This window comes from Puma concolor, chromosome B3, assembly GCF_028749965.1.
Source record: "Puma concolor isolate L17-30 chromosome B3, mPumCon1.1.hap2, whole genome shotgun sequence".
NCBI lineage: Eukaryota > Metazoa > Chordata > Mammalia > Carnivora > Felidae > Puma > Puma concolor.
In genome coordinates this window covers 46,487,442-46,510,849 of record NC_141672.1, presented here as the reverse complement: position 1 = coordinate 46,510,849, position 23,408 = coordinate 46,487,442, and the positions used below count along the sequence as shown (strand labels likewise).

General features: G+C 45.1%; 1 protein-coding gene and 1 non-coding gene across 5 annotated transcripts in view; both read left to right on the top strand.

Annotated features, from left to right (window-relative positions):
- Positions 1 to 23,408, top strand: part of SAMD4A (sterile alpha motif domain containing 4A) — a 217,466-nt gene that overhangs the window by 92,445 nt on the left and 101,613 nt on the right. Inside the window, exon 1 of one of the 4 annotated variants that reach the window (XM_086709711.1) lies at positions 21,550 to 21,730. The exons of the other annotated variants lie outside the window; for them this stretch is intronic. The gene's annotated coding sequence lies outside the window, so the exon portion shown is untranslated. Of the gene's footprint in view, positions 1 to 21,549; positions 21,731 to 23,408 lie in introns of those variants that run through there. 4 annotated transcript variants of the gene reach the window in all.
- On the top strand, positions 239 to 346 carry LOC112856570 (U6 spliceosomal RNA). The gene has a single exon (XR_003223139.1). It is a non-coding gene; the product is annotated as a U6 spliceosomal RNA (small nuclear RNA).

Genomic DNA, 23,408 nt, shown 5'->3' with positions numbered 1-23,408 from the left:
AAAGATTGTGGGGAAAGTCATAAAAATCTAGGCGGACTCTGCAGTCAGATTGCTTTTCAGCTGTCTTTGGATTTTGTATCTTCTTTAAAGAAACTGGAACCTGAAAATCATAACAGATTTCTGGTTTATACAGGAAATTGGGAAATTCCAGACAGTGGACCCATCTTCAAAGACAAGGCATTGCTCCTGTACTGAATCCGTGAATGAGTGCACACTCATTTATATATCTGTGAATATAGTGCTCACTTTGGCAGCACATGTACTAAAATTGGAATGATGCAGAGAAGATCAGTATGTCTACTGTGCAAGGATGACACATAAATATCTGTGAATATATAATAAATATCAATGAATATATACATACATATAATGAGAGTATCATTTTTATGATTCCATGCTTTAACCAGTTTTTTAGACTATCAACCCAGTCATGTTGAATTGGAGAATTTCTCTTGTGGCTGTGGTTTGCTGTGTAAAATACACCCATCCACTAAGCATGTCAAGATGCTTCTGCTATGCAGATTACAAGAGAACTGAGCCAGGCTTGGGTGAAAGCAGCTAAGGGACATCTCCCTTAGCATGTTCATCAAGGGCCCTTGTAACAGGGGGACACTGTAGGCAATACTGTTTACACAAGCTCTCTGACTGCACTCACTAACTTTCTCCCACCCTCTTTCTCTCACCTCCTCTCTTTTTCTCTCTACGTCCCTCTCCTCTCTCCCTAACCAATGTAGTCTCCCTAACAAAGAAGAAGTCTACATTCTTCTAATGGAGAAACCATTTGGAGTTGAACAACAGTATTTTTCAAAGTACTTGTTTTCAAGAAAGATCGTCTTTGGCTTAAAAAGATTTGAAGTATTTATTTATGTGAACCCAGCACACACACACACACACACACACACACACACACACACACACACACACACACACAAGGAGAGAGAGAATTCCTTTAAATAATGAGATCATGAGGTTTATTAATATGTGAATTAATTAGATAGTTGAGGAATATACCTATTTCTCATGAAGTGAGATCAGGATATAATGAAAGAAATCTTAGGTGTCCTAAAATCCAATGTGATTTAAGGTTATTTTCTATCCTCTTTGGTCTAAAACATTTTGGAAAGACCTTCCACTGTCTCTGTGCTCTGTCTAGACCCTATATCAGAGTACAAACAACTGCAGGAAAAACGTAAGAATGCCTGTAGATACTGGACATGCTAACAGAGGTATCTGAGAGCCCTCAGGAAGAATAATATTTTACCATGAGGTGGTTGTTGTCTTTAGCAACAGCAGCTGTATGAATGTGCTTTAATTTTATGCTAACGTGGAATGCTTAAAATCATAAAACAGGTATGATTATTGGGTTCCTATTCACCCAGGGAATGCAGATCCCAAAGATAAGTGTGCCAGAACATGAACTTCGTGGGAAAGCATGAATCTACCTACCTCCAACACATAAGAGACCGTCCTTCATTTCAGTAATAGCTCTTAGGGGGTTAATTTTGATAGATTGTGAGGGTATTTTATTCTAGCACATAAACCAGATGCTTCTCTCAAGTTAGTGGGGAACAACTGATGGCTGCCAGATTAACTAGAAAGGAAATGTTTCTTTCTGCAGTTCTGGGCAATAATGCAATTTAATGGCATTTCACCTGGGTGGACTTTTAAGATGGATGTATTTGTCTTTTGCCTCTCAGGGCATAGGTCCAAATTTGGAGCAGATGGTGGAAAAGATGGATGGCCACAGAGATCTCCAGGTGAAATTGGTTGGATGTCCGCAATCCTCATTAATTCCTGGTTGACCATCATCCATCTCGATCTCTCTGACCCTACGTAATGAACTCTGATTTCCGAGGATTTTCTGGGTCTAGAATCACCAAAATGTGCTGACTAAAATCTGAACAGATTGAAAGAAGAACTCGCCTGATATTTCAGGCTTTTGGAAGAAAGGGGATGTCTCAACCCCCTTTCTGGTCTCAATAAGAAATCTTGTTGTTCTGACTTTGAGCTAGTGGGTTTCTTTCCTGGTAACGAGACACAACTGGGCAGGGTATGGACTCTCAAGCTCAGGGAGTGAGTTTAAGAGACAGATTTTTTCCACTGTTGTTCAGGTAAAAGAGAGACTTTTTTTTTTATTTTTTTTAGTTTATTTATTTTAAGAGAGAGAGAGAGCATGCAAGCAGGGGAGAGGCAGAGAGAGGGAGAGAAAGAGAATCCCAATCCATATCGCCAGTGCAGAGCCCATCACAGGGCTCAAACCCACGAACCATGAGATGGTGACCCAAGCTGAAACCAGGAGCCGGAGGACGCCCAACTGACTGAGCCACCCAGACGCCCCAGAGTTTTTTGGTTCTTAGATTAAGTCTGATGAGGGATTCATCCCTCATGACCAAGCAAGACTGACAATGATCACCCAAGCTGTGGAATGAGGTATGAGAAGAAGCAGATGATTGTGGGGAAAACCCCAGAAGCATTGTTCTAGTCTATGGAGGTAAAGAGGGGACCCCCAAGATCAATGGAAGGAGGGGCCCATGGAAAGTACTAGAATCAGCAATGCTTTGTGGATTTAATTAGAACAATGCCTGTGTGAACTTCTTGATCGATGGCCTGATATTCTCATTCACTTCCACGTTAGGGTAGGTTTATTGCCATAGTTGTTTTTGCTCATACTGAAGACTCTCCTGCTAACCAATTTGTATTACTGTTATTTTTTATTGCATTGTATTCGCCCCCATTCTGAGCCAGATGCCTTCCATTTTACAAACATGGTCAGAGAGACTTAACTAAGAGGACAAATGATCCCCATTTAAGATGAGAATTTTTTCATGTGTGACTGATAGGGTGATCAGGTGATAGGGTGCCCTTTAGTTATCATAGACCTAGAGATACATATGTGCCCCACATGTTGGAGGAAGGGAACATACCAGCAAACAAAATCTGACAAATCGCAGATGCTTAAGACCATAGAAGAAAATGCCCAGGAGATGTGCACTTAGTTTTAAGAAAAGCTAAGTAAGTGTGACGTTTTCGATGGGCCTTTTTTTCACTTGAGCAGAATGACAATATTTTACTAGTCAACCAAGACATAAATCAAGATTTAAACCAACTACTCACCTTTCATGCAAAGCCTAACCTCAGTAGTTATTAAAAATAAATGGGATTTAAATAGATGTAGAAGCACCTATTTTATTTCCAATTTCACGCTCTTGTATTTTGCACTGCGGTTTTAGATCTGTTTGTGAAGGCTGATTGGGGCAAAAACAGCCCTGAGAGACAGCTGGGAAGGGAACAAGCATTCAAGTCCATGACAAAGTCCTAGGCTCTGGGTTCAGCTGTCACCAACTCACCAAGTGACCTCAGCCCAATTTCCTCACCTTGACAGTGAAAACAATAACGCTGTCTTTTAATGGGATGCAGTGGTATCTACGATTGCACCATTGGTGGCTTTGGGCTGAGTCTGAGAGGAGGTGTAACTCTTCTGTCTTCCTCAGGGACTATAAGCCAGGGATCCAGGTCCAGGGAAGGCATTGGCTTTATTTTCTCCCTAGTCTACACAGCAGTTACAGTGTCCAGTTACCCCGCATCATTCTGACTAGTGTCAAGGAGAGGCACACGCCCTTCCCCCACATCCTGACATTCTACTAGATTACCAGCTCTCTCTCTGTTGTATTCTTCCTGCTCACCTGGGCAAAGTCTCCAGAGGCCCCTCTCTTTGCTGTCACCTGCTGTGTGTTTCACTAATAACTGGCTTCCAGGTGAACAGTAATGCTTCATTCACACCTGTTCTCACACGCCATTACTTTGCTTTCTCAAGAATGTTTACTAAGTTCTTACCATGGGCAGGCACTGTGCTTACACTTTGCTGTGTCATCGTCTTGTGAACATGAGAGAACTGTGAGTAAGAGGTGATGAGCATACCCCAGACCGGGCAGCTGTCCCGTGGGGGGCCTGCCTCCGGAGCCCAGAGACCCCTCCCCCACCTCTGAGTCTTCATGCCTGCCTTGTGCAGTTGTCTTCCAACTGTTTGCTCTCCACCTGGTCCATCCTGAAGGCCACCACCACACGTGTCTCCTCATACTGCCATTCTGACATTTTCTCCTCCTCCTAACCTGCCCATTGTGTTGCACACCAGCCCTCCAAAAGCTGAGCTCGTCTGTTTTCCCTCCTGCTTTCCCCAAACCAGTTCTCAGCTGCCACCAAAGTGTGCTGTTTGCTAGTTCCCAGATACATTTGAATGTCTGCACATTATCCCTCGTCCCCTCGTCTCCATCTCCCAACCTCCAACCTTCCTTAAGGGCTAAGCATACATTCAGAGCCCATGATGCCTTCCATGACTGGCCCGACCGGAGATCATTTCTCTCCCCTCTGCGTTGTGGTTCTTACTGTATCATCACTCAGGTGGCAAGGTGTGTGGGGCCTGGCTGGGTACTATTGCTTTCTGTTGTCAAGATCTCTAGAAGGATCTTGTGCTTACAGGTGAGGGCGCCACAAAGAAGTTAGTGGCAGTGCTGGGGCCTTAGCCCCATTTCCCTAAATCCCAGACTGGTGGTCTTTTTCTACCATAGCTTTTTACCTTCTGTCCTTCCTTGGAGGACAAGGACTCCACCCTGTCTATATTCAAAGTTTATGTGGCATCCAGGGTAGAGTCTTGTGTCTAAGGGATATTCAATAAGTAGTTATTGAAAGAAAGCAAAGGAAGGAAGATAGGAAGGGAAAAAAGACACTAACCCTTACATGGCACTTTTGTTTTAACTTAATCCCCTTTCCAGTCTACTCCCTTGAAATCCCTGTGAAATAGGTCGTTATTCTCCACCGCATTTTACAGGTGAGGAGACTGAGGCAAGAGAGGCTAAGTAACTTGCCCAAGGCCACAGCTGGTAAGTGACAGAGTGAGGACCTGAACCCAAGGAGTCTGGCTCCTGAGTGTGAGCTCTTCTTCTGCCCTGTTCTGCTACAGGGTCATGAAGGGCAGACAGACAGGGAAAGACAGAAAGAAGGATGAGCCTCATATCAGTGCTCAAGACAACAGAGCAGAGGACATTTAGATTAGCCTGCCATATTTGTCTTCTTTCCACTGAGAAGAAGCACCACTGATAAGTCAGAGCAGTGGCTGGGCTACAGAGTTTGTTGCTACTGCCTGAATCTGTTAGAAATTGATTGCTGTGAAACTCCCTGAACACCGTGCACCCAGACTGCCTGCCTCATATTCTAGTTGCTAGAGGAGGCTTAGCCAAGGGACTGTTAAATAGCTCACATGATCCCGACCCAGAGTCCCTTATCAAAGGGGGAGGTTGCCACTTTCTCCCCAGATGCTCCCTTCAGCACACATGCTTTCCATGGAACGCTCCCTTCAAGGGAACAGTCACAGACTTGAAATCACCATGACTAGGAATGAGTAGCAAATGTGTCAAGTGTGGCTGAATCAAGCTGATAAAGAATATTGAATGGGGGCTTTTATCCTTAGAAGCCTGACTCTTAATGTGGTTGGTTTTTAACCAGGCTCCCAGTAGCTATTAGCATTTCTGCTCACGGTAGTGCCCCTCTCCCTTACACACAGAAAAATCTATCTTAAATGTATTGTGAACGTTAGAGCATGTCAGTGGAAGTGACCTATCATTCAGGAGCATGGAAGGATGACTTTGTCAGCATGGAGAGAACACTTTGCACCCAGAATCCTAGAGTGAACGGAATACCTACTCCAGCTTTGATGAATCACAGCTGAATCATGTTTAAGTGTGTGCTTCATTTTGAGGGATTCCCTTCTTCCTCCTCCTCCCTCCTCCCCACCCCTCCAGGGTGAAAGGCATTGCTCTTCCTGTGCAAAACCATTGTTTACACCCGAGACCACTAAAATGCTTTTGTGGCAATGTTGTGAACGCATCAGGTGTTTGTTGTGGCCCAAGTAAGACAACTTTATAGGTTAATGAAAAATGATTTATCTTTCTTCTAAGCAGAACATTGAGTTCACTCTCTGCCTCTTTGACTCCAAGCAAATCTGTCTGGCCCCATCCCTTGCCCCCCTCCCGCATCTGCACCACCCTCTTGTATATCTCATGGTATGTTTTAATGACTGCGGGCCTATATGTTCCTAGTAATTAAGAACTCTGAGCAGCGTGAACGTGGGTTACAGTTCATCTGGTTTCTTGGAAGGACTGTGTGTGCAAGGTAGTTTTTCACCTGAAAGCCTAAACCAAAGAGAGAGTCCAGGAAGCAAAGAATGAATGGACCAGGTGACTTGCTTTTCTTAGCTCCCGGGAGACCGAAGGCATTGCTGTTACAGTGGACAGAGCCCAGACCGACCCTGAATGAAGCAGATCTGGGTTCACGCTTCTGTGTTGTGTTTCACCAGCTTGTGACCTTGACCAGATGAGTTAGCTTTTCTGAATCTTGGTTCCCATCAGTGAAATGAGGGTGAGAAGGCCTGGCCTGCAGGATTATTGAAAGGATTGCAAATGCTGGATGTAAAGTGCCTGGCACTGGCATGCAACCATTTCTTTTCTTGTAATGTTTATTTATTTTTGAGAGAGACAGACAGACAGAGCATGAAGGGGGTGGGGAGGGGCAGAGAGAGAGGGAGACATAGAATCTGAAGCAGGCTCCAGGCTCTGAGCTGTCAGCTCAGAGCCCAAGGTGGGGCTTGAGCTCAGGAGCCATGAGATCATGACCTGAGCCAAAGTTGGACACTTAACAGACTGAGCCACCCAGGCATCCCTGCAATCATTGATAGTAGTTTTTGTTATTATTTCTGCTGTTGTCCTCACTGTCATTGCCACTGCCTCTGCAAGTAGCTCTTGTATATGGCAAGAACCAAGGGGAACTTGAGTTCTGTTGCTTCTCATGCACACAGGACACAGCTTTATCCTTCCAGGCTACCTGCTTTCCTTACCACAGCAGCTAAAATTCCTCCAAAAACCCTAAAAGTAAATATAAAAACTGCAACCACATAGGGGTGAGAATAAAGAATGACGTTTTTCTTCACTCCAGCAGGGATCCCTTGCTGAGTGGGTACCTTTTTCCTTCCTTGTTTACTTCCTTCTGCCCACGAATATTGACAGGTACCCACTGCACATGTGCAGGGCTCGGAGGTGAGCCATAGGGGCCAGAGTTTAATCACACATGGATTTTGTCCTTGAAAAGTTCATCATCTCCCAGAAAAGAGGTAGGACCATAAGAGAGACACTACTAAAAGGCTGTGGAGTTTGGGAGGAGAGAGGTTTTATGAACAAGGCAGCCTAGCATCACGAATAACATAAATTTGGGGGTTGGACCATTGGGTTCAAACCTTGGCCTTGCTACTTCCTCGTTTGGGCTACTTGAGCAGGCTTGGTCACATCTCTGTCTCTCTGCTTCCTCATCTTTAAAATGAGTATAATAGTATCTCAGGGTATAATAGTATCTCTCAGGGTTGTTGTAAGGATTCAGTGAGATGTGTAAGGTGCTTAGAATAGGTATGGATTTACCCTTCAAACGAAAGTGGGCAAAATGGCCTTTCTAGATGGAGGAGAAACATGAGACAAGGCAGAGTCTGCCCTGAGGTATAGGGTTGGAGAAGGTGAGAAAGGGGGAGCAGCAGCTTGAGATGAGATTATGGATGCTCTTGAGTGGCAGGCTAGGAACCTTGGACTTTACTGAAAACGTGAAATGCAATCTGTCCTCTAGAGTTCCATGGTCAGTGTGTGTGAAGCCAGAATCTGAACCTGTCTCAGGGTACGTCTCTACATTTCAGTTGCAGCGAACCTGGCAGTGAACCAGATGCCAGTGGGCATGAAGTCGAAAGTTGGATTAACAGGGCTCAACACATCGGCCTGAATTGATACGTCAGGGAAGATGTGCAGCCGAGCCCCAGCAGGAAGCGAAACTGTGGAGCAGAGGGAGGGGAGGTGTCCTGGCATGGGGGGAGGGGACAGGAAATGTCATACCGTTACCCCGTCCACTGCTTCCTTTTTACATTACAGATTTTTTTCTTTAGGGGATCGTCAGCTGTTTTGTTTTTGTTTTTGTGTGCTGTTTTGTTTCTTTTGAGCCTTGGGTTGCATGCAGTCATGTTGCTGTCTGTGCTGGGGTGGTGGGGAGGTGGCGATGAGTAAAGCTGACCTCAGGAGACTTTGTTTTCAGTGATCGACACATATGTCACACTTTGTCAGGATGCGGAGGGTGTTGCCTTCTGCCTCCCCCTCTGTGCACCGATGGCAGGTTTCTGTAGGATTTCAGAAAGGGCTGCACGGGGTTCACAGAGCCACTGAGAAGATGCCCTCTTATCTTGGGATGTGTCTTTAAATGAAAAATTGGAGGGTCAGAATGTCTTAGGTTTGATTTACTTTTGACTTTAGCTATGACAAGGCTATCTTCAATTTTAAAGATAATCATCCAAGTTATTATGAGAGAGTAATCTTGTTTTTAAGTCTTTAACTTAAGTTATTGCTTTTAAGTGTCATGGGGATGTAGGGCAGTTCCTAAGACCACATGGAAGTCATTTAAAATTCATTGTGGAACAAAGTAGTATATGGTAAATCTATGTATGTACCATAAAACGTCTGTGTGTAGCATGGGAACGGGGAAATGATAAAGTGCAACTCTAACGTGATCTGTTGCTCTGGAACCCACCATGCATCTCCCCACACAAGTGACTGGGAATGAGTTACCACCGTGTCAACACGTGGAAGCATGACCTTCTGGTCCAGGCCGCATTTCTCCTGCAGTAGAGGCTCACCCAAAGAGATCTTGAATGATCTCCAGAGAGGTGCCTGGGCCCTCTCTCAAGGGTTCCTTGTGAGCTAGGGAGATAGATGAGCACATTCATAAATGATGGGAGGTATCTGTTGATTTAGATTTTAAAGGCATTTTTGTTTTCATCCTCCTCCAGTGTCTCTTTATTAGAGCATTATATTGCAGTCTTGGAAATTATTAGTTATCCGTCATATCCCTGCTGAAGAGTGGAGTTTGCCCCCAGCTGTCTGATAGCCAAGCCACACCAACTTCAATGGGAACTGCACATGCTTGTCCAGAGGCAGAATTTGGCTTTTAAACTTAGGCCTAAGGGGCCTGTTTAATATATTATGTAAGAAAGAGTGAGGTCATATAAACAGTCGTGGCTCCTACCTTGAACCAAAAGTCGTCCTTATTTGGTGCTTCCAAAGTTAGAAAACAATACAGGCAGTAGAAGCTCTCTCGGGATCAGTGAAGAAATAATGGCTGCCTTGTTCTAGACCAGGGGTTTTGTGACGGTGTCAGCAAAGCAGGCTGCCTGCTGCTTTTAGCACTTGAGGTTTGGACTGGTTTCATTTACCCCCTCAGTCTGCTTAGAAGGAACATTCTGGAAGTCCACTGAATCCCCACCTGCTGTCAGGATGCCCAGGCATCATCGGGGGTAGGGGGTCTGCCATGGGACCCTGGGCCTTGGGTTCCGAGGTGAGGGTCAGGGGTGCTGCAGCCCCTGGGAGGGAGCCCCACAGCCCCGCCGCTCTGCAGGACCCCTCGGCAGCGGAGTCTAAGAAGACATAGCGTTACGCTTCTCTTGGATCATCATTTTGGCTGAGCTAAAGGTAGATCATATTTCAGCCTTAAATAACTGTCTTCTGTCTGTGTAAACAGTCACGGCCATTAGTCTTAAACTTCAAACCTCAGCCCATGGATCTGGATTGGTTTCTTTTTCTGAGCCATAACTCTGGAGGCCACTTTTCCCTGCTCTCTGAAGCGTCTGCTGCCTCTATCTGAGCATGAAGCCTACTCTATGAGTCGTAAAAAAAAAAAAAAAAAAAAAAAAAAAAACCATGCTGGGACACACATAATTAAAGGGGGAAGGGAATGAAGAAAATTCATTCACTTCTCCTTCCTGGGACCTAACTCCCTTTTAGGATCCCACTTGCATCCAACGAGAAATGCCAAAAGATTAAAGCATGGCATTCTCATTCTTCTCCATGGGAAGAAGAGGTTATGCAAAGGAGGCCTATGTCCCTGCATTGTGGGCGAGAAGCCTGGCAAGAGGTTTGTCTCATTTAAGAAGTAAATATATTCAGTGGAAGCAAAGATGCTGCCAAGTAAATTTATTCCATTTTTAGGGAGAGAAGGGCAGGAGTTTTGCTGCTCCTTTATGTTGCTTTTAGATACACATTTCTGCGTGAGGTTGTCTAAAAAAGTAAGAACGCAACAGCAGCTTGTTTAAAACTTGACCTCTTCAGCACGCCCAAGGATTTGAGAAACAAAAGAAGGCAGTGGGTAATTGATTCTGTTCTCCAAAGGCCCATCTTGACACTGAACGGATCCTGGCTTGGTTTCTACCATACAGGTGTTTAGTCTCTGCCAGCAGGAGGACACAGATGGAGCCTACCTTTCTGCAGAAGTCTTTAAATGTCAAAAACATGAGGAGGAAATCCATTGACACTTTTGTCACCGTGACAGTGCAGTATATCCCTTCACGTTGATAGTAGCCATGCCCCAAATGACACTCAAATCAGCAGGATGGGGAGAATTTTAAAAGAAGGCAGAGCATCCATTACCATGGAAAGCAGTTCATTTTATAGCCAGGAAGCCACAGAATCTTCTGAATTTTTTTTGCTTGAGGGCTAGACGTTAAACTTGTTCCTTAGCCACGTGTTAGGTCTGACTAAGCAACAGTGTAAGAGCACGAGAATCCATGCTTTCGCGGTGGAAAGCTCCAGATCCTTAGTTTGTTACTAAACGTAAAATTTAGGAACTCTGTGATTTAGTCAAAATGAATGCTTCTGTAGCAATTCAATGGAGTTGTCATATCAAATTAAGTTTTAGCAAGTTTTGTCTGATAGGGATATTCACCAATCTGGATCCCAACATGGTGTATGCTTGCTGCATGTATGAAAGTGAGGCTAGTCACCCTATGATCTAAATGAGGTCACCTTAATTGGCCTGTTTGAATGCTTCTATGAGGACATTAGAACCCCAGTGAACAAGCAAGTAGCCTGTTAGGAGGCAGATCTCATGGCAGAGATTCCTCGCTTGCAAGGTTTAGAAAACTGAGTCCTTTAGTAAGTATCTTGCACAGGCACAAACCTTAACTAAATATAGAGGGCTAAAAGAGAATCCTTCCATGGGAGGGCTCCCTTAAATTAGCTCAGTTCATCTATTCATCTGTGTGTGCTGACTCGTGCCTAAACATTGGAGGCCAAATCCAAAAAAAGAAAAGGCAAGCCTGTGGCTCAGTCCTAGGAAAAATGTAGAACAACTGAGTATAATCCTGAACAGGGGAGCCAATGAGAAGCGCAGCAGGCTCGTGCTGGAAAGAGGTGTGCCAGCTCCTCGTAATCACCCTCCCTAATTAACTTCACAGTGTGGCTTTGCAAGTGCCTGTGGCATATTCAGATTTCTCCATGTATCGTGATTCTTCCGTTTTCAAGTCATTTCATGATCCAGGTTTCAAACTTCAGATAAAATCAGAAGAGATGTTAGCCAATGATGCTTTCAGTATTTCCCCCTTACCAGACTTCTCAAAATATACTCAGATATTTTTTAATAGATGACAGTGTTCTAGGCCTTCCTCTCTTGAATATGGGAACGACTCTCAAGGAAGAAGAGGGCTAAAGAGATTTGGAGTCCGATTTCCATAACTAGAATGGCACAAGGGAACATGACAGAATGCGGGAGTCCCCACATTCTCAGTGTAGAGCCCTGCGCAATGCATTCCGCTCCCTGCCGAAGCCAGCGATCCATTTGGACAGTTGGGGTTGTTGCAGCTGCATGTGAAACACACACTTGCTCTGCCTGAATTCTAGCCACGCCTTTCCCTCCTTTGTCGTTGTCTCCTTGTGACTCCCATTTCACTATGGAAGTCAGCTAGGGGAAGACACCTGAAGAAGAGACAGTCATGACAAGAGAAGATGCTTGGAAGTGGTCCAAAGGTAGCGCCCCATGTGTTCAAGTGGCTGTGGCATTGTCCTTGAAAAGCTGTGATTGATCCTAGCTAGCAGTGTTACCACACTGTGCGGTGGTTGAGCCACCAATCTGGTCATGGTGTTACAAGCCTAATAATTGGATGGATCTATGCTTTGTGCTCTTTGGAGAAATGAATTTTATGAATGTTTCTATTTAAGGAGAACAAAACAATAACACACCAAAAAAAAAAAAAAAAAACCCACCCAATTCCTATTACCCTAACTCCTCCTCGCACATAGTATTCTAATGCGGTTTATTCCTGAAACTGACTCATTCAGCTTTTCTCCTGGAAGTTGTCAGTATGTACGCCTGGTTAATGGAGAAAATCAGCGCAGTGCCCAGGCACAATGCCATGACTCATTCCTGGCATTTCAGGGGCTTTGTAATGGAAATCATAGTTCCAAGCTACAGTTCTTACCAAGTAGATATGTGAATATTAATGAAACAGAGCAAGTCTCCACAACTCCTGCCTAACCCTCACCAGAGATTCAGTGTTTGCTCATGAAGTGAAGGTTTCTCTTCATAACCCACGCATGCTGGAATACCACAATATTGTTTTAATTAGTCTTTTAATGCACAGTAAAATATTTGGCTTTGGTGAAAGGAGGAAATTCTCTCATACGTTGGAACTATTTGGTTAAAAGGGCATTTTTGTCTGCTGAATTAGTCTCCTGGGGTTTATACTAGCATCTGAATGCTTTTTAAAAAGTCTCCAATGACCTGCAGCCAATTCTCGCCCATTCATTCTGTCTCTCTGTCGACCTACCCGTCTATAATTGTGGGTATATGTGTGTGTGTGTGTGTGTGTGTGTGTGTGTGTGTGCGCGCGCGTGTGTGTCGTATGCGTGCATGTATATATATAGACACCACACACACATGCGCGCACGTGGTCTACTGAGAGAGCATAGAAAATTGAAACCCTGAATAATCCCAACCTTTTAATTTACCCTCTGCTTGACCCAACCTTGTCCCCAAACTTTTTTCAAGTAACATTCCCCTTTTCTTTGTGCTATGTAAGACTTAAAAGTAGTAAAATAGCCAAGAAATAGATAGCAGGAAGAAGTGGGGGAAATAAGGAAGATATTTCAAGTGCTTATTTTTTATTGACTTGAGTTTGAATTTTATGTCTGACGGACCGGTAGGCCTTTGTGGAAACACAGATGAGCCACTTTCCCATCACTTTTGGAGACTGGGATAGAAGGTCAAATATCTAAAGTTGGTTTTTGGTGATTCTTATGTATCTACAGTCCTTTGGATCAGGAATATTTTGGAGCTGCTAATTGGAAAGTAGACACTGAGGAGATATTTTCAGCAAAAGAAAAGAATGAGCAATATAGCTGATAACTCAGCTACTTTATTCTGATCCTGTCTTCTCTAACAATAGCTCCCTGCTCCGTGCTCTTAAAACACAAGTGCTAATATTATGAGAAACGAGTTTTATGAAAAACAGTCTAATCTTTTCGAAAAGTGCTAAAAATACCAATCTGCAACCAAGAATGTTTCAACTCTCTTCCCTTTCCAGATGATGCAAGATTCTAGGCAAAGACTGGATTTCAGAGGATGCCCCCAAGGCGTGGGCATGAGTGGGGGTTGTAGCCTATAGGAGTAAAGATCTTTAGACAAGGACATTCAAAGTGACTTCCTTAGCATTACAGTAGCGCTGAGTCTTTAGATGCACAAGCCATTGTTTTCCTGGTCATTCTTTGGAAGTGGCTGGTGATGGAAGGTATTATAATTTATTTTTTTTCTTGTGAGGAAACTGAGGTACAGGAGATTCCATTCCAGACTTTGAACCTAGTGCTATGTCCCTGAGGCCCTGTCTGCACTTGAGAGACCGTTTTTGCCTTGCTCGATTCTACACAGTAACTCTTCCATTGCTTGTCCTTACCAGACCAAGCTTTCAGAATGTGTGAAGGGAAGTACTTCTGTGTGACAGCCTTCAAGATTTGGCTGGAGAAGACAGGAGGGGATAATGACTTGGAGGACTTGGAGGCAAAATAGTGGTGGTGATGGGAGGACAGGTGCATGTGTGTCCAGAGAAAACGGAACATGTGTGTTCAAAGTCCCACTGGGGCGACACTCCTTATCCTCTGATCGTAGATGGCAAATGCCAGTACTCTACCACCATTGATTGCTGTGTGTATCTGTTGGGAGATCTCACACACGTGTCTGAGGGCACTGTGTCTTTCTTCACACAACAATCTTTTTTTTTAAAAAAAAATTTTTTTAATGTTTGTTTTTGGGAGAATGAGAGTGCACGCAAGCAGGGGAGGGGCAGAGAGAGAGGGAGACACAGGGTCCGAAGCAGGCTCCAGGCTCTGAGCTGTCAGCGCAGAGCCCGACGCAGGGCTGGAACTCAAGAACTGTGAGATCATGACCTGAGCCCAAGTCAGCTTAACTGACTGAGCCACTCAGGCAGCCCCCACGGCCGTCTTAGGCTTCATGTGGTTGTAGGACAAGAACTATTGGAATGAACAGTAACCGTGTTGGTCTTAATACAACCGCCACATTTACTGTTTGGAAAAAAAGTTACTTCTCAGAAAATAAAAATTAATAAGACAATGCATGGCAAATTGGGCCTTAGTAGCTGCCACTCACTTTTTTTAGTGCATCTGCTGTAGAGTTGCATCTTGCCAATGTGGCGTCATTTTCAGGACTGTGACAGAGACTTGGATTGTGTATGTCTCTGGACTGTGAACAGAGATAATGTGTAGGGTTGTAATGTGGGTATTGAGGCCTTTTTAGTGTCTGATTACTTTATGACATGGTTGTTTTAAGGGAAAACTAACTAAAGTTCCTTAAATTTAGCCACATTTGTTAACTATCCTTTTCTAAAAATTGAAAAGTAACTTTAGTTAAAATAAGATCCAGAAGTCTCTGTTTCGAAACAGCACATTCTTCAGTTTATAATGCTAAGGGCTGAAAAATCCTTAAAGTAGCCAGCATCACTGAGACCTAACAAAGCAGTTCATATTTTTACTTTTTTTTTTTTTTTCAGAAGCTGGTTGCCATGTAGAGTAGAAGAAACCTCGCGCTTTTAATCTTTTCAGTTGACATTGCCAGCGAGAGTGTTGTTATTGTTAGATAATCATAATGGTATGTTCCGGAGACTCTTCTCCCCTCACCCGACACACCCAATTCACTCACACCCGGCCAGCAGAGCCAGAGACAGAAGAATAAAGCAACATCTTATTTGCTTTCAGAATTTGATTCTCTGTTGCTCTGGAGACATGCTGGGATTTGCTCTTAAACTATTGTTATTTTCCTAACGTCCATCTAGGTTTCGATTCATTTGTAAGAAGAACCAAGAACACAGGTGAGCTGGTCAGGCTGCACCCTAAAATAAGGTGGTTTCTAGGGGGCTGTTGAGTGCTGCTGGCAACAGTTGCCAGTGACACACACACCATATCCGGGTCCCTGACTTAACCAGCACACATCCCATTGAAGGCTCGGCTCGTGAGTCTGACATTCCCCGATTCCTGGTAACCCTGTTGACATTAATACTTACTAATCATAGTTATATTTGAAGCATTTACTTTCGTTCCCGCAAGTATTTAAAATGGAGTTTCTCAGCACGTAATCGAGTTCCCAAGATGGGCCCGTAGGCTGGCTGTGGCTGCCTTCTTAAAAAGATAAATAAAAAAGATAATGCAATGGAGAATGAACATGTGCCAGATGAAAGCATAAAAGGAAATAGACTAAGACCGAAATCCCACTCTACTAACAATATAGGCCAGCCTTGTTCTTCGGGCATTCACTGACTTGTGTGAAGCACTCTGCTACCTCATATGTGGGCCTGCTGGGAAGGAAGGAAATGAACGAACAAGGAAAAACCCTTGTTTTCAGCATTGCTGGCTACCTGGATAACCAACCCCAGGTTCTCCACAGCTGGCACATTATTTTCTTCCATATGCTGCTGTCAGAGGTGGGCCCTCTTGGGGAAACTGTATACCCAGCCAGCACCCTGCCTGGCTCTCGAGGGACGGAAGTGTGCACTGATGCTCTGGCCCTCATGGGCTTAGGCTCCAGGACACTGAGGGACAGCTGTCCTCTCTCAGAGTCACATAGTCATTTCTTTCTTTTTGTTTTTTAATGTTTATTTTTGAGAGAGAGCGAGGGAGGGGCAGAGAGAGAGGAAGACACAGACTCTGAAGCAGGCTCCAGGCTCTGAGCTGTGAGCACAGAGCCCGACATGGGGCTCGAACCCACGACTGCAAGATGATGGCCTGAGCCGAAGTCAGATGCTCAACTGACTGGGGCACCCGGGCTCTATGACCCCACATAGTCATTTCCTTTCTGGATACCCCTGATGTGGGGGGGGGATGGAGTGGTAGGTGGATGGCATCTGATTCCAGGAAGTCTTAGAGGATTGGTCTAAAACCCAGGCACAAGTACTTGTAAGACAGGACAGAGTGTGAGGCACAGGACCATGCCAGGGCTCAGAGGGACTCAGGGAAACCCCCATTTCTGCTTGGGAAGACCCACGTGGGTAGTGGTGATGCCTGAGCCCATCAGTCACATGCGATTCCAACAAACGGGCTTGTTTGGAGACAGAAGAGTGCTGGAGGGAGGCTGAGCATGAGGCTGGGAATCCAGAATGACCTTTTGTCTGTCAGATTCAGAAACTTCCATGATTCTGCGATTGAGAATTGCTTCTCAGACTGATTTATTCATACCTCGGAGCCCACCACACACACAAACTCATCTTCTTCCCAAAAGAGCTCCAAAAACATTCATCTAGCTACATACTTTTAAAGAAAATTTAGATTACTTCTTACAGATTGCCTGTCTTGTGGAGGCGGATGAGAAGTTGGCCTGGGAGTGTTTTTGAAAGGATTGTTTAAGTGATCGTTTGAGCCAAAAAGAAATCACCTTTTTATTATTCAAGGCAAAATGCTCTTTCAAGCCAGCTGATTGAAGTGTAAAATTGCCCACACAGGAGAATTGGGGAAGCAAATCTTCAGGTACAGCCAGGTGAGCACAGTCTTTTAGTGAGTGGTGGATGCATTTAGATCTTCTGTATGGAATCCCCGAGGCCAGTAGACTTACCAAAAAGGAATTGTTTAAAATCTTGTCATTTCAAACTCCAGGCAAAATATTGGCAAAGAAAAGAGTTTTCCAAAGTCAACCCATCATTGGCTCAGATATTAATAGAAAATCAGGAGTCAAAAAAAAAGTCAGAAGATAGAGATTTTAAGTCAGGCCTGGTTTTAATTTATATGTGGTTATTCTAACCAGTCAGACAAGCATACCCCACCCCACCCCCACCCCCATCCCAACCAATACCTTGTCCCAGGCATAAATTATTCACCCGTTAGAGATGAATTAACCTTTTTTTAAGGGTTCCACCTTAAGGGTCATTAATTTAGCAAATTAACTGACATTCCTAGAAAAGCTCCATGGCTTGTGTCTGTAAATATTTACCCAGTTAGCGACACTTCAGACGGCACCCCCAAATCGCTGGTCCACTTCCAAAGGGTGAGCAGTTTACTTTCAGGAAATGGATTACTCACTTGTGGAATCAGACCAACACCCAGGCTGCTCAGTTTCAACATACTTTAAAATGCAAAAGGGAGCTTTCCCACCTCAAACTTTCAAAGCTTTTCCAGAAGAACCCAGAGGGGCCAGTGTACCGAGCCCAGCGAGACTGGTTCGGCCCGCATGGTTGAACACCATGATGGTGGCTACAGCCTGGTGGTGGGTGGCTGCTAAGAGACATCCCCGAGTGCCTGGAGAGAAGCCTCCCGGGCCCACCCTGTCTCCATTTGCCAAACACCTACGGGAAACGAGGGAAATCTGTGGAAAGGCCGGAGTGTGCTCAGCTGAGACTCAGCCCCACTCCACGCCCCCCTCTAGCTGCCTCGGATGGTTTCAGTTCTCAGCTGCAGCTGCCCACAGCTGTCTGGGAGGTGGATCTGGGCCTGGGGAGGCAGTAGGGGCTGGGGGTGGAATATGGAAGGTTTTTGAACCTGGCCCTTTTTGCCCAGCTAGCCAAAATAGGCCGTCAGGAGGCTCACCCTGTGAAGCTTTCATTTGGGGGTTAAGCGGGGTACCTCAGAGGGAGACCCTGGGCAGGAAGGGGCTTGCACAGTCTGCTGTTCAGTTCTGGATGCCAGGTTTTCAGAGAGATACCGAGTAAACCCAGAGGAGTGTGGCCAGGAAGCTGTAAGGGTCTAGACTTTGCTCATAGACATCATATTATCTAAAGATTATTAGAAGGAACTGGGGATTTTGAGGTTGAAAAAGAAAATTTAGGGAGATAGCTATCCTGTGAAAGGGGGAATAGATTTTTTTTTAATTTTAATTGCAATAAAATGTACATAACATTTGCTGTTTGATCATTTAAAAAAATTTTTTTTTTTAATGTTTATTTATTTTTGAGACAGAGAGAGACAGAGCATGAACAGGGGAGGGTCAGAGAGAGAGGGAGACACGGAATCTGAAGCAGGCTCCAGGCTCTGAGCTGTCAGCACAGAGCCCGATGCGGGGCTCGAACCCACGAACCGTGAGATCATGACCTGAGCCGAAGTCGGACACCCAACCGACCGAGCCACCCGGGCGCCCCCGTTTGATCATTTTTAAGTGTACAGTCCTGTTATACTAATTATATGCCCCGTGCGGTGCTACTTTCACCGCTCTGCATTTCCAAAACCTTTTCATCATCCCAAACAGAAACTCTTCACACATTAAACAATAGCTACCCCCCCTCCCCTCAGCCCCAGGTGACCACGATTCTACTTTCTGTCTCTCTGAATTTGCCTACTCTAGGTACTCCTATAAGAGGAATCATATGCTATTTGTTCTTTAGTTTCCTTTATTTCACTTAATGTTTTCAGTTTTTATCCATGTTGCAGCATGTATCAGAATTTCGCTCCTTTTAAAGGCTGAATAGTATTCCATTGTATGTATATACGAGACTTTGTTTATCCGTTCATCTGTTGGTGGACATTTGGGTTGCTTTTGGTTATTGTGAATAAGGCTGCTATGAATGGGTGTACAAGTATCTCTAGATTTCTTCTTTGTGGGTTTCAGAAAAATTGACCTTTGTTGAATGGGAAGAAGTTGCAGAGGCCAATTATGGCTTTAATAATCCTAGCCCCTTTGATGGTAAAAGTGGGCTCCCCATGGCTAGGAAGGAGCTCAGCCTTGGTGAGCATCACAGAAGAATCATGGGGTGGGGGCGCCTGGGTGGCGCAGTCGGTTAAGCGTCCGACTTCAGCCAGGTCACGATCTCGCGGTCTGTGAGTTCGAGCCCCGCGTCAGGCTCTGGGCTGATGGCTCAGAGCCTGGAGCCTGTTTCCGATTCTGTGTCTCCCTCTCTCTCTGCCCCCTCCCCCGTTCATGCTCTGTTTCTCTCTGTCCCAAAAATAAATAAACGTTGAAAAAAAAATTAAAAAAAAAGAATCATGGGGTGGGACCCCCCACAAATAGTAAAGGAAAGGGAATCTTTGAGGGCCCTTCCAATCTCCAGAATTCTGTGATTCTCAGGCATATGGAGTGCACATCCTAAGGGAACCATCTGGAAAAAAAAGTGGTATCTGACCAACTTTCCCCTGAGGAGAAAAAGGGGAAGTGTGATGGTTGGGGGTGGGAGGTGAGGTCCACAGTTCTCAGCACAATCCCCTCGGTCTGCCCAGAAAGGAGGGCTTCCCCTGGGAGACCCGTCTGAGCCCCATCTCCCTGTAGGCTATGCTGAGTCCAGGTCAGGGGATGAGGGAAGGTGGAGAATGCTGGGTTGGGGAATGTTCAGGAATGAGTGTCAGCTGAGGTGGGGATGCCCTGGGATCCAACACAATTAGCTTCATTCTGTCACAGTTGGGGGTTTTCTTATCATTAGTTGGGGAGGCCTAGCCAGAGAATTCCAGTATTCCAGAGTGAGTTTAATTGTGGGTGATTTCATTCTGCCCTTTTTATGTCGAAGCCAGAGGCTTGCGTCATATAACAGTGAATTCAGGGAGATTTTTTATTTGCATGTGAATCATAGCTTTTCCAGCTGAATGTCACTTACTTGGAATTTTTGTCTGATTTTGTTTTTGTTTTTGTCTCTTGGTGTTTTTCCATCGGGCTCTTTGGCTAACCAGAAAAAAAAAAAAAAAAAACTAGAGGAAGGGCTCAATCTGACTGGAGCAGGGTTTGAGTTGGCAACTCAAAAAGAAGAGTATTATGAATGTGAAAAAAAGAAAACGGATGCTTTATTTTGCTTTGAGGGAGGGACCGAGGCCAAGTCAAATTGAGAGCTCTAATTTGGGAATGGTGTTATTACAGGTCACTGGGAGTTGGTTACGCTCTAAATTGGGAGGCCAGTCACATGAGGAGGCAGCAAAGGCGGATCACATGGGGGACAGTCGGGGCTCTTTTACAATGAACTTTTATTTTATTTACTACACAGTTGAAATGTACTTCTTTCGTGTTGAGAAACCAAGTCACCTTACTGGCGGTGAGCACTCCCTATGTTGGCCCATCAGTTGTTTTATTAGTGAGTCAGTTCTTGCCATGTGTAGGTTTTCTGGGGCTTTATTTAGGTACTGGAATCTGTTCAGTGATTAGTGGAGCAAGCCATGTGCTAAAGGTTATTTATCTGCTCTGCACCTTCACCTTCAGATCTTCTTCTGAGGGGCTTGCATTATTCTCTTCCAAAGGCCCTACCCCATTTTTGATCTCAAGGTCAAGACATTCTGATATATATCCATGTAAATATATATATAACTTCTATTTATTAGGTTATCTTTCATGTCCTGTTACTATTAATATCAGCCTGCAAAATAAAAACCAAAAAAGATGGGTACTGCTCCCCACCATGGGCAGCTGGGGACAAAGTGTTCTTCCTACCCCAAATCGCAGACCCTTGATGCCCTTGGCATCTCGGGGATGACCTGGAAAGGTGTGTGTGGTAAGCTGCTGATTTTTTGTGGAGAATCAAAATTGGCTTTTTTTGATGTAGAAAGCCCTGATTAGTTGGCTGTGTTTGAAATAAAAACAAAAATGCAGCCCAAGAAGAATATCTAGAACTCCGTGTCCAGTGCAAACAAGTTGTGCTCATGGTCCTAAATGGGGCGCGTTACTAAGTCTGTGACACAGAGAGTCTGCTGGTGCTTCCAAAGCATGTGGACCGGCGATGCTTGTGATCAAGGTTAGGAATAGAAGGTGTGTGGAAACTTTCTATAAAAGGCAGCCGGGGCCCCTGGACTGGTGTGGATGAGTGGTCAGGAAACTCTGGCACTGTTCATGGGCATACCAGAGTGTTGCTGCATGACCTGGTGTGAGCTTCTCTGTGCCTCAGTTTCCCTGAAGCACAATATTGGTTTTGGGAGGGGAGGATAAAGGATTCCAGAGATGTATGAGGTGTGAGATGTTAGCAGTAAATGGAGGGAGCGGGTGCCACATGGTATCACAGGAGCTCCAGTCAGGCCATGTGTCCCCAAACATGGCTGGGCCTCTAGTCTCTCCTCCAGCATCGTCCACTGTGGGCGATGCCTCTGACATCACAATACCCAGCTGGACACTCAATAATGATGAGCTGTGCCCAGTGGACACCAGAGGAGGGGAGAAAAGGAGGAGGACAAAGTGGGGAGGGAGGAGATGGAGCAATCCCTTATGTGATAATTCCATCAACTCAGCTTTTCATCTACCATCTGGTTCAACTGTAATGTGTTCAGCTCCATATAACCTATACAGCGTCTGTGCCCTCTCCCCCAAACTCAGCAAAATCTTACGGTCCTCTAATCAAGAGAATTTTGCTCCTGTTGCTGCGTGTCTCGTGGTTCATCATCGGACCCGTGAGTTGATACTTCTTTATCTGACGGCTCTCCGGAGCAACCGTCTAGAGGTAATGGTCTGACTGCGCGTGGTCTAGGCTCTTCTGGGCCAACTGCACAACCACCTCCATCCTTCTCAGAGCAGCGCAGAACTCCGGGGTGGGGGCGATGTGGGAGTGGTTTGCGACGGTGTGGTTCTACGGTCAAGATACTTTAGAACGGAAATTCTCACCTACATTTTATCATGAGCCACCCCCAGGCCTGGTCAGACTTTGTTAATGGTTCTAACAGCATTCTGAAACCCAAGTGGGCTGGATCGAGGCCTCTCTGTCGAGCCTTTGAAGGTGCCGTCACTCCTTTTTACTAGCTAGGTTGCTGTAACCGCAACACTTGAGAGATCATCCCTCTCCTAGAAATATTATGACGTTTTGCTTGCTTATTTGTTGATAACTTTCTTAAAACTCCCAACAACTTCCTCTTAAAAATAGGTCCCTACCACCCATTGAGTTGATTCCTCTTAGCCCTTCTGGTAGGATATTATTTTTCCTACCTGGTTTCACATCAGCCTTAACCTGCTGACCATGCCAACGCTAGAAATTGGAGGCCTTGATTTTTCTCTTAGTTCCTTTGACCAGTGGTTCTCAAACTTAAGCCTGGATTCAAATCACCTGAAGGGGTTTTTAAACAGAGTTTCTGATTTAGTAGATCTATAATGGGTATCCAGATTTTGCATTTCTAACAGGTTCCCAGGTGTGTGGGGGGAGGCCTGGGGTGGGGGGGACTGGGGGTGGTACGATACTCTAAGAACCTGTGTCTTAGGCCTTTTTGGCTCTCCTAGCCTCTCCTCCTCCCCTTCCCCAGCCTGCAGGAGAGGATCCCATGGAGCATTGCCCTGGTCCCTTCTATGATGGTGACCATCATTAACAATTTTATAGCATTCACTATGGGCCAGACAGTGGTCCCTTGCTTTACACAGATTAAATAATGCAAACATCTTAACAGTCCTATGAGGTATCCCATTTTCCAAATGAGGAAACTGAAGTGTGTAGAGGGGTTAAGTGAATTGCCCAAGGTCACACTGCTAACCAAATGGATGGTCGGAATTCAAGATTCAAGCCCAGACAACACAGCTACAATCTATGCTCTCAGTCGCTATGCTTTCTTATCTTTCTTTTCCTCAAGTCACTTAGATCACCTAATGCTCCTACAGTTTTTGGAAGTGAATACCTCAGCAAGGACACCCAAGACAACTGAGCATATCTTAGGTACTTGTAACCTATGTCTTGGGGTCTGAGTCTCCAGACAGCTCGGCTTCCACCTGTGTGTGTGTGTGTGTGTGTGTGTGTGTGTGTGTGTGTGTGTAGGTTAGTGGGAGATGGCTCTTTGAGAGGTGACTGAACCTCAGGAGGACCTCGGGAGGAGCTAATGTGAAGACACGAGCGGCATCCACCCCCGAAGGGAGGCCAGAGCTCCCCTTCTGCTAGAGCCCAGTGTCCCCTCACTATTCTGCCCTAGTCCGAAGGTTTCTGCTGTTGACACTTACCACCCTAACCAGAGACAGACAAAGCTGGGAAGGAACAGATCTGCTGTGTCAGCGGTTATGATAGAAAAGGACATGTGTCTACCCTGAACGTGCCCGATCTCTTCTGATCTCGGAAGCTAAGCAGGGTCGGGCCTAGTTAGTACTTGGATGGGAAAAGCACATGTATCTTTTGTCCAGTGTGGTCCAGCAAGCCTGCGTGATCAAGC